Genomic DNA, 12,227 nt, shown 5'->3' on the forward strand with positions numbered 1-12,227 from the left:
AAGCGTTTCGGTATCAAGTACCTTTATCATATCTTGTGGTGGAACAACTTTCTTATCAATTAACTAGTTCAACACAGATGAGGGTAATCATACATTACAAGGGAAGTCCAGGAACAGAGCATTGTGTCCCTCCTTTACAGGGTCATGTTGGGAGGTATGCAGCCTTATTCCAAAATGCAATTGAACCATTTTTTCCCTTCAAAATTCTAAACACAATTCCCCATAATGACAAACTGAAAAAAGTGTTTGGAAGATATTTACACATTTATTAATAGTAAAAAGCTAAGAAATCACATGTACATAAGTATTCACAGCCTTTGCCATGAAGCTTAAATTGAGCTCAGGTGCATCCTGTTTCCACTGATTATCCTTGAGGCACACATCTGGGGAAGGGTACGAAAAAATATCTGCTGCATTGAAAGTCCCAATGAGCACAGTGACCTTCATCATCCATAAATGGAAGAAGTTCAGAACCACCAGGACTCCTTCTACAGCTGTCTGGTCGTCTAACATGAGTGATCGGAGGAGAAGGGCCCTAGACAGGAGGGTGACCAGGAACCCGATAGTCACTCTGTCAGAGTTACAGCATTTCTCTGTGGAGAGAGGAGAACCTTCCATAAGGACAACCATCTCTGCAGCAATCCACCAATCAGGCCTGTATGGTAGAGTGGCCAGACAGAAGCCACCCCTTTGTAAAATCACAGAGCAGCCCACCTGGAGTTTGACAAAATGCACCTGAAAATTTTATGGTCTGATGAGACAAAGATTGAACTCTTTGGCGTGAATGCTAGGCATCATATTTGGAGGAAATTAGGCACTGCTCATCACCAGGCCAATACCATCCCTTCAGTGAAGCATGGTGGCGGCAGCATCATGCTGTGGTTTTTTTTCAGTGGCAGGAACTGGGAGACTAGTCAGGATAGAGAGAAAGATGAATGCAGCAATGTACAGAGACATACTGAATTAAAACCTGCTTCAGAGCGCTCTTGATCTGAGACTGGGTCTATGATTTATCTTTGAAAAAGCTGTCCTTTGGTGACAGCGAAACGCATCAGTAGCTGCTCTACTCATCTGCCCCCAACTGCAACTTTACGCATTTGCACCTTACTTTGGGATCCAACCAGCCACTTTCATCAGTGGACCGCGGTTATCATAACATCCAGTCTCACAGTGGACTCCTTCCCTCATACTTCATCAACAAGGGATGACACAGCTAACATGCAATCCTAAAAGGATATAAAGATCTCCCAGATGAACTTACCAGTGGACTGCATCGGTAAATATATCCATCTTAACCAATACCTATCCAATTTGGGAAGTGTACATTTCTTTGCCATTTGACTGGTCCTCCATTCGACACCATCGGGGCGGCATAAATAGGAGTGGATCTCCGCAATATTCTATATCCAGTGGCTCTAAAGGGCAATGAGCATATGTTTTTAACCCATATATTTATTTATATTTTTATTATAATGAATTTATTGTGTATGTGTACCAATAAATGTTACTTTTTTTATTCAAATTCCTCATTGGTTCCTGCGCTACATTCTCCTTTTTGTTCTTTTCAGTTTTTTATTGGGACCCACTCAGTCCCATTGGTAGCTGCTTTACAAAACACTCCTTGCCAGCGCCCATACAGCTACTTAGTAGCTTCAATACTTCATTTAGTGAGATTTATTCAGGCTTTAGGTGACACTTTGGTCTATCTTCAAGTGCATCCCCAAGGTGCGGGATGCCGACCGATATTAGATGATTTTCAAAAATGGCAATCATTTGAAAGGCGCGACTGCGTAAAAAAAATTGTACGGGATCCCACACCTCCAGCAAACTCGCCGTAATACATATCCCCCCAAGTCTGAAAGTTGTTGTTTTTTTCACTAGCAGAGAAAAAAGATGTTCATTTGGACATGATTTTCCTCAGTGTCACTACCAGAAGTAAGTGGTACTTGCCAAGAGCTAATGATCAGCAATTATGCTGTCCTTTTTTTCTCTTGCAACAGCCGGCATACATCTAGACATTTCCCTCATGCTCATAGCATCAATCTAGAGTGGCAGACATGAGTGCATCTGCATTGACAACCAGCACTTTTATCTGACTTTTATCAACATCTTTACTTAAAACTTGAGAGGCCGGAATGAGATCACTCAGGTGAAAATTACTTGATGCAAAGTTATTGCTACCGGCACTCCTTTTGTCCTAATTCAGATCTGATCGCAGGACACATTTTGTTTGCAAATGGGCAAAACCATGTGCAATGCAGGTGGGGCAGATGTAACGTGCAGAGAGAGTTACATTTGGGGGGGGGGTGATCAAACTGAAATCTAAATTGCAGTGTAAGAATAAAGCAGTCAGTATTTACCCTGCACAGAAACAAAATAACTTGCCCAAATAAAACTCTCTCTGCATGTTATATTTGCCCCAGTTGTAGCGCAATTGATTTTGTCCAATTGCAAACAAAATGTGCTCTGCGATCAGGTCTGAATTAGGCCCTTTGCTAGTACTGTAGTGATGCGGAATCCCTATTTTTTCTGCCTTCAGGTTCAACTTTCCATGTCCACACACTATTGGAACAATGTCTACTGTTTGGTGGAACCTGAGCACTGGGTTTTATGTTGCTGAGTGGTGCTAGCTGCTGCACTTGTCCGGAGACCAGCCGGACTGGTTTCTCAAATAGTATGTGCTGCGCTCTGCTCCTTGTAGTGTGTGATGATGAGTGGCACTTGTTTATTGTGTAACAAATTACTTTACTTGGTGAAACATGCATACATTTCGGGTATATAAAAATATACAAAAACATACTGTACATACACTTGTGATGTAATATATTTGTCATATACAATTAAATACACAGCGCAAATGTGACACAGTAGGGACATTTCTGGTGGGTTCCTTTTGTTTGATATTGGGGGAGGTTGAGTGGAATAACACCTCTTTGGGGTGTGGAGTGTGTGGTCCAATGGGTCAGGGTATGGGGTCAGCGGCTGTACGCTCCAGAGTTCCTGTGGGTGTGTGGCCGGTGTTGGTCACCGCAGAGGTGGTCTGCTTCCCTTGGGGTAGCTAGTCGGTTCCCTAGGTGCTGCTGCGGGGGTCTTCTATCTCAAAACACTAAGAAGAGACTAAGAAACAAAAATCTTTTTAACCTATCATCCAAGATCCTTACAGAGAGCGAGAAAGCAGTGATAGCCAAAGGCCTTAAATTCACACACCTCCTATCAAATTAAGAATCACATAGATTGTACATCTTATTATGTTATCTACCTGATTTGTGGCATACAATATGTCGGGCGTATCACCCAGTGGCTTAGTGTAAGGTTCCTAGAACATAGGAGGAACATTAAGAATGGGGTCACAACACACAGTCTTTCTAGACATATCAAAATCCATCACCATGGTGACAAAGGCTCTTTCAAACTCCAAGGCATTGAAGAGATTAAGGTGACACCTAGAAGTGGAGATCGATTTAATCTTCTATGTAAACGGGAAGCATTCTGGATATTTTCGTTGAACACCCTTTTTCCAGTAGGTCTGAACGATAATATCGAACTCATTCACATGTGAGCAAGCTGGTGGGACCATCAGGTGGCTTTTGATATGTCTAAATGAGGATTATATTCCCCCCCCCTCTCTTACCATCTTCACTTTTCCAATTTTTTAGGGAAGATGATTATGAGCTGGTTTGATATTCCATATGGGGGAACTCGAATCTGATATCCTTCTCCATAATATCTCACTTATGGATAAACTACTATGTCTGCTGTTAGTCATCTTTCTATTAAAATATCCATGGTGTTTTTGGCCTCTAAATGAAGAAACTTGTTTTCCGCAACTTATTATAGGTGGTTGTGGGCTTATTGGAAGGATCGAGTCTCATCACAGGTCCATATGGGAGTTTTCGGTCCGCCAGTTTGCCCACATACCCTTGTTACACTGTAGAAAAACGTTTATAAGTTGGCTAGATAACGTCTCTTCAAAAAATCTCACAGATCTCTCCCCCCCCCTTTCCCCTCCCCCTCTCCTCTTTTTTGCATCCAGGTACTAATGGTTACTTTTTCATCTATTTAAATTACATGGTTATTGTCATCTCTATATATAGTGTATTAAGTTGTAACTACTAATCTTCAGGCTATGGCTCCTGTTAAAAGGAGCGAGCATCTGACTGCACCACCACCTTCTAAAGAAACCGCCAGATACCACCAGATACCCCAGACCGCCCGCTCAACCAACCTTGGGTGAGTGATAGGCGTTAACAACTGTGGCCACAGTGGACAAGTTCAAGAGCACCTGGTGAGTCACAGCAACGGTGGGCACCGCACAGTGCTGACATCAGTGTCGGCGCGCACCAAGGTCCTCGGGTTTCTGTTCACTACTCCATCTAAGCGACACTCTATCCCCCCCTGAGGACCGTGCCCCCTGATGCCTTTTGGGTATTCTGCTGGAGACGACTATTATCAGCGATTCTAACGGCATTACCGGCTGTACAGTGAGTAATCTCTGATTTGGAGGGGCTAGAACCATACTGGTGGTTTCTGATGCCCCATAAGACTGACTGACCTGTTTTCCCTCTTTTAAGCACAATCAGAAGGCAACATATCCCACATAATTAATATTATTGCTGGCCAGCCACCAATGATAGTTTTTTTTAAACCATTTTTTATTCTGAGAGGAACAATAACTTTTTTTTTTGTGGAAAATAGGGGTTATCATTTTTAATATATATATATATATATATATATATATATATATATATATATATATGGATGGTAGCCTGGCACTCTCCTTGATGATGGTCTCTGTGGTATATATATATATATGTATATGTGTATTTTTATTGTCCCTTATTAACTGTGCTGATTTTTACTTTGATTCATATTTGTAATAAACCATTTATTATTGAATTAGTGCGCTCTCTGAGAGTTTACTCTCGTACTCCTTCTCATCTGTGGGTTGCCTGGGTGATTTTTGTCCCTTATTGTCTGTTGGCAGGTGTTTGAACGGTGGGGTAGGAGAGGGTGTGGGGTCGGTGGGTCTGGGCAGGCCTTGTGTCTCCTCTGCAGGTTGTTGGGCAGTGTGGGCCTCCAGGTATTGGGTGTACAGGGGTGGGGTCCTGGGGTGCACACCAATTGAGAGGTGCGACCAAGGGCGTAACTACCATAGGTGCAGGGGATGCAGCTGCTATAGGGCCCAGAGTTGAGAGGGGCCCACTTTGCCTGTCAAAGTATCATGTGCAATATACATTTTTCAACATAAGTTGATCAATAGGGGCCCTTACAAGCTTTTGCTATGGGGCCCACATGTACATAGTTACGCCACTGGGTGCGACCATGCGGAGACCTTTCAGTAGAACTGCATACAAAGTCAAAGTTGCAGGTGCACAAATCAAAGTCCCAGTTTATTGAATATTGCAATAAAATTTTGCATTTTTTAGCGAGGTTCTTCGCTTATTTATGGCCATAAGTAACGGCTTGCCCACCGCGTCCAGGTGACCTCATTAGTCGGGCAAGTCCCTAACATTTTGGGGGTTACAAATCTAGGGCACAGGGCACCCCAAAATGATGCAGCCAAAAGACCCCAGGGCAACACAAGACTAAAAGAAATATATAGTGAAACAAAGTGAGGATAGATTATTAAGAGAAGCTGCTAAAAATAGCAGGGGTAAGTAAGTGAGAGGTAACAAAAGGTGAGATAAAGTAGTGAGAGGTGAAGTAGTGAGGTAAAGGTGAGAAATTAATTGAATTGAAATAAACCACACAATAGGGATGAAAGTGAATATGAAAATAAGTGTTAATTTGTGTTGCTCCTGAGGCCAAACAGCCACATCAGTCCAGGGGGGCCCACAACCCAGAAATGCACCCCCCCCCCCATCTGATAATCCATTATACATTTGTGCAGGTCTCACCTTGCTCTGCATGCAGTCTAAGAAATGTCAGGAACCTAATTAAAACCAATATATAGGACAGGTGGGCGTGGGTGCTACCACCAGGCGCAGAAGGGGTATTGGGCCCTGATTCCCATGGCGCCCTCCACCACAGATGGGGGTGACGATAGGGGTGCGGGTGGGTGACGATTTCTACCTGGTTCAACCTCCTGTGTGCCCTTGCCAATGGACCCGCCTATACTCACCTGCTTCCTCCCGGCTGCCACTCTCTGATCTTCCGGGGTCTTATGGCTTCCCATCTATTTCTGTGGTGACTGGCTCTGTGCGCGCACACTTCCTCCATCTGTGGCGTCTCTCACTTCCCATACACTTCCTCTGTCTGCGGCGTCTCACTCTCCCCATTGATGGTATAGGTCATGCTCACTTCTAAGATGCTGGTGTTTTTGCTCTGTCGTTTGCTGCTGACTTCTGGGGCTTCTTGGGATTCTTTCTGGCGATGTGTGGTTGTTTTTTTCAAGGGGGGGGGGGGATGTGCCTAGTGTCCTTCTACATGGGAGTTTACAGATTCAGTGTTGGGGCCAATTTTTTTTTGCTGGGGGTAGGTGCTGTTGAGGCTTGTCTGGTCTTTTGATTGGTACCTGTCATCTGTCACTCAGCAGTCTGTGTTTCTGTTGGTGATGTCAGGCAGCATTGATTGTGGTTTCAAGAAATTATGTTTATTGTGCTGAATAGCGGCACTTATCAGTCTAATAAATATTTGCATTTTTTTTGTTTTTATAAATTTAATTTTAAGTGATGTAATGATGGACTATGTGTTCGGTCTTGTGGGGCATTTTTGTCTGTGCAGTGATTTCAGTGGTGTTAGTTTGGGGAAATAGTTGTCTGTATTTGTGGTCAGTGTTTTTATTGTTTTTGGTTTTGTTCTTGTTTTTAGTTCCATTTTCCTACCAATGATTTCACTTCATTGTTCAAATTGTGGCCCCTTGGGTTGAATGTTTTCAATTCGTACATCCATCTGAGTTCAGTCGTGTTTTTTCTGTGTGTGTGTAGTCGACTCATCTCCAGTTGGAGTTGGGTTTACTTTTTCGATTCCTGTGAATAACAATGAACTCAGGTCGCTGTAGTCTTTGTAGTGTTTTGAAAGGTTGTGGTCTTCTAGGCTTTTTTTTATGTTTTAGAGGTGTTCAGCTATGCGTGTTTTGAGTGGTCTTGTGGAACATCCAAAGTATTGCTTAATTCATGGGCATTGTATGAGGTATATTATCCCTTTGCTCTCACAGGTGATCTGGTTTCTTATTGGGTATGATGTGCCCGTGATTCTCGATGTGAATTTAGTGGTTGGTTTTGTGCTTCTTTGTCTTTGCTTGGTGCACCCTATGCATTTGCCACAGTAATTGAACCCATTTGTTGGGAATGTTTTAGTGATCGTTGTTTGGATTGTATGTGTATACACACAAAGACATACAAAAAGATGGTAGACATCAACAGCTTCATCTTATCAACAAGCGGACACCACCAAAAATGGCTACAAGCCATACCAAAGATCCAATATGTTGCAACTGCTCACAATTAGAAGACTTCAAAGCACAGAGCAAAGAACTGACCGCACAATTCAAAGAGAAGAAATATACAGACACACAATTGGAAACAGTCAGGGGTGGATTAAGGTCTGTGGGGCCCTGAACAACAAAATTGTGTGGGCCCCACAGACACCCCCCCCCCCACAGACACATTCCCCTTTCCCCGACACGCCCCCCCCCAGGGGAGGTTGGTACCTAGGAAGCGCAGGTGGTCCCTGCAGCGGTCTGAGTAGTCAGCGCCATGGTCCCTGCAGCGTATGGGAAGTCAGCGGCGGGTCCCTGCAGCAGAAGGGAACTAGAAGCCATATTGGCCGCAGGGACCCCGCCGCGGACTTCCCATCCACGGCAGTGACCCTGGTGCTGATTGCTGATTGCCCAGACCACTGCAGGAACCCCCTGCCCACCTGCACTTCCCGACCCCGCTGCCCAAGCATGGAGCGACAGGAGCCCCACACTGGCAGCAGTGCCGTTGTGGGGGCCCGTATGTGTGGGGGTGACTGCCCCTGTCGCCCTGTGCTTAATCCGCCACTGAAAAAAGGAAACAAAGAAATAGAAACCAGAGAAGAGACACCCTGCTAAGATAAAAAGAAAAGAAAATGGACCAACAACCAACACAAGCACTGTTCATAACAAACGACTCCAAACAAGCAACGGACATACAGAATATCCTATGGAAACACTGGCCACTACTTAGACAAGATGATCAACTAACAGGCCACATTAGAAGAAGATGATGAAATTTCTGCATCTAACATAAGAATCTTCTTTTGTCCCTTTATGGTTGGAGACCTGGAAAACTCCTCCTCCTAGAAAGTACTGTTGGGCCTATCCTGGGAACAGCGCAGTAGAGACTCAATTTTTGTGTCATATACTGTATTCAATTGGCTGCCACAGCCAGATGCAGAACAGATGCGTCCAACTCACAAATCTGCCCCATTGTCTACAACTTACATTAAGAATACTGTACAATTCCCTCACCTTTTTTATTGATCATTTTGGGGATAATTATATTGCCTTATTTATGCATTTTCCATTTATATCTGTATTCTGCTGGCAAGCTGTGCTGGAAATCAGATATGTAACACCTAACCATTTCAATAAAAAGATAAACATATTTACATGACTAAATGCTATTTTACTTTGACAATATCCTGAATTTCACACTGCGTCTCAATTTACACAGCTTATCTGTCACTGTACCAGTCTGCTTATCACTCTAGAGCAGGAACACTCTGCAGGATATACACAAAATGATCTGTAGGGAAAGTTAAAGCCATGAAGAGGTATGTGGGAGGTGGGAGAGAGTATAGAGAGTAAGATATTACAAGCTATACACTTAAAGCCTGTAGAGACACAATGACCTTTCAAGTGTAAAGTTATTATTGGCCTTCTCTGAACACCTGACAATACTGTACTTTCTAGAAACACAGATTGGATCACTAGTTACCAGTCTCCTTCATTAATCAGTGTACAGTGGTTCTAGATTTGTCATAATGCCATCAGACAAATGACTGTGATGTATTGCTTCAAATTTAAACACAAGACAAGACTTCGAACTTGACCGCTACTCGTTTGAAGCTATTGTTGTTAATTTTAAGAGTCACAGATAAACGGCTATGGCCTGCCAGACTCAGGTGTGGCCCTGGTAACCCTAGTTTTACCGCCCTTAATAGTTGCAGGCCCTAGGCCCGTGCCTCATGGGCCTAGTGGCAAATCCAGCCCTGCCTTTGTTGTGTGCCCAGGAAGCATGCACATGTGAAAGAGGGTTGTCCCGATATCATGAGGACTGATGGGCATCGGCAGCAGACCTATAGCAAGCAGGAGCGATTGCTCGCTCATCCCCCCAGAAACCACGCGGGGAGAGAGAACTTACCGGTAGCCAAATATGGGCGACCCTGAAGCATCACATGGATCAGTCAAATCCATGCAATGCTTCTGTGTGTAAAATTAAGAAAAAATTTAATTCCAAAAAACAGCAAAGGGGTCCCTCAAGTAAGTGGTCAGGGTGATTTGCCGGTTCCCATCATAGAAGCCCATGTTAAATTCATACCATGGGTGTCTATGGGATGCAAACAGCCTATCAGGTGCGCAGCTCCTCTAGATCTCAGCCCTGACTGGGATTCCCTTATTTTTTGGGGAGGAGCTGCATGTATAAACATACATGCGGCTCCTCAGGTCCACTGGATTCGGAACACTCATTTGTTTAATGTTAACCTTGGAATGCCTATTTTGCTCCAAAGAGGATGCGATCTACACTGGAGTAGGTGAGTAAATTTTTTTCCCATAGGTTCCACATGAATTTCTACTGGAAAAGAGGACCGACCTACAGGGGACTCTAGGTAGGTAAGTATGTTGGTTTATATGCATGAATTTATGTGTGTGTGTGTGTATGTATGCATGGATGGTAATAGTACAGTAAATAAAATAGCAATATATCCATTTGTAAATTTGCTGATCCTGCGGGTCCCAGCTGCAAATAGGATCGAATGGCTATGAATGGGTACATTGGTAATTTGGTAACATTTCCGTAATAGTGTTCATTTACCACTAAGCAAAGCAGTGTCCCGTGAAGTTGAGAGGTATGCAAAAATTATTGCCCTCACTGATGTTATATTCATGGTAAAATGAAAGATAACACTACTATCCAGTCGACTGACAACTGGTCTACAGCTCTGGAAACACTAGCCTTATCGTCTTCTAGCCTTACACTCGCCTTACTGTCTTATAGCTACTTTCTATAAAGAAGATCTGTCAGTTTGGCATCAGTGGCACAATTGGATGGATTATGTTATGAATGGTCAGATACAATGGGCATCATCTAGTACAGTCAGCTATAATCCCCCCATAATACAGAACATGGCCATTGGCCAGCTGCATAACCCATCAATATCCATTAAGTTCAGTTTAGATTTTAATCAGGATCATTGGTAGCATTTTGGCCATAGAGTGATGTCTGAGCAATTAGACTAAACCATGCATGTTATCTAACTGGGCACTGCGGGTTGCCGTTTCCATGGTTTGTCTCTACAGTCCCCTCGAGAAAACATCCCCTCGCATGAGCTGCTAGCAGGAGAAATCATTAGATGGTCGTCAACCATTGAATGATTTGTCCTGCCTTCACAAGTAAAAGTCAGTCTCAACTGCGGCTGTACAAAGACGGGGCAGACGGCTGACATCCTGTGACCTCAGCCACCCACCCATGACAGGCATCAGACTGTCCTCATACCCACGGGAACAGCCAGCGTTTTCATGGGAACCCCTAGAAAACACTGTGTGTTCCCATGGGCTAGCCCCATTTCCGCAGCCGTCGGCCCAGGGCCCGCCCCGGTCCGCCCTGATGTTAGCGACTGGCTCGGCAACTATGCAAAGCTGACTCAGACCCTTTATTCTTGCGTTTACCAAACATGAATGTGCTAACTATTTTATATCTAATTTTCCTGTCCAAAATTAGCACAAGTGCAGTATAGAGAGAGGGGTAGAAATGTTTTACCTGGTTGAAATATGGAGCTTATAAGCATTAATCTTATTGATTTACTCTGCTTTCATTTATTGTGCCTAGACTGAAATCCTATTGATTACCAGTAATTTTATTCCACAAGTTATAGGTCATTATAATAATTAGCCATAATTCTATCGACTGGTGCACATCTATTCTTGTTATTTAATTAGTAAGTTTAGGAAAAGTAATAACTCCCAGCTTATGTAGTATATGCAGTAAGGGGTACATTTACTATAGCTTCAAAAATGAAAAGAATTTATGTTGCCCATAGTAACCAATCAGATTCTGTCTATATTTTCTCTTTTGCATCCTAGAAATTGATAGACAGAATCTTATTGGTTGTTATCGGCATCATCTCCTTTTTCCATTTTTAGAAGCTTTAGTAAATTTACCCCTAAGTATAAGTAGAATTGTTCAAGGGGGATACGTCGGTTGGTCGATTTAAAGATGGTCGACAGTCATTAGGTCGACACCACTAGGTCGACATACTGCAAGGTCAACATGGGACAAGGTCAACAGGTCATTAGATCGGCAGTCAAAAGGTCGACATGGTGTTTTTCATTGTTTTTTAAGCCTACATGTGCCGACAAGTGGTATTTCCTGCCTTACCATCCACTAAGGCATGGTGGGAGAATAAAATAGTGTGCTGAGCCATGCGAGGGGATGCGGTGCACTTAATCCTGTGTCCATGTCGACTGTGTCCACATTTGGGTAAAAAAAAACAGTGAAAAACCCCATGTCGACCTTGCGAGAGGATCCGGTGCACTTAACCCCATGTAAGGGGATGCGGAGCACTTAGACTGTGTCGACATTTGGGTAAAAAAAAACCTGCAAAACCCCATGTCGACCTTTTGACTGTCGACCTAGACCATATCGACCTAATGACCTGCCGACCTGCCGACCTTGTCCCATGCCGACCTAGACCCATGTTGACCTTGCAGTATGTTGACCTAGTGGTGTCGACCATCTTTAGGTCGACCATATGATCCATACCCGTTCAAGGTAGTGTATTAAGATATAACATACATCCATACAGCATGGTTTCATCACCATCATGACATGGACACATTTTTTAAAAATAATTTAACATATTTGGAGGGTAATTTACTAAGATGGAAGATCTATTTCACATGGCATGTTGCTATGGTTGCCCACAGCAACATCTCATCTGAAATAGAACTTCCATCTTTAGTTCATTTCCCCCTTTGTGAATATCTGCTTCAATATCACTTTTTTTTAAAAGAAAATAAAAAACATTTTGCCATTGTCTTC

Source organism: Crinia signifera, chromosome 3 (genome assembly GCF_055691185.1).
Source record: "Crinia signifera chromosome 3, ASM5569118v1, whole genome shotgun sequence".
Taxonomy (NCBI): domain Eukaryota; kingdom Metazoa; phylum Chordata; class Amphibia; order Anura; family Myobatrachidae; genus Crinia; species Crinia signifera.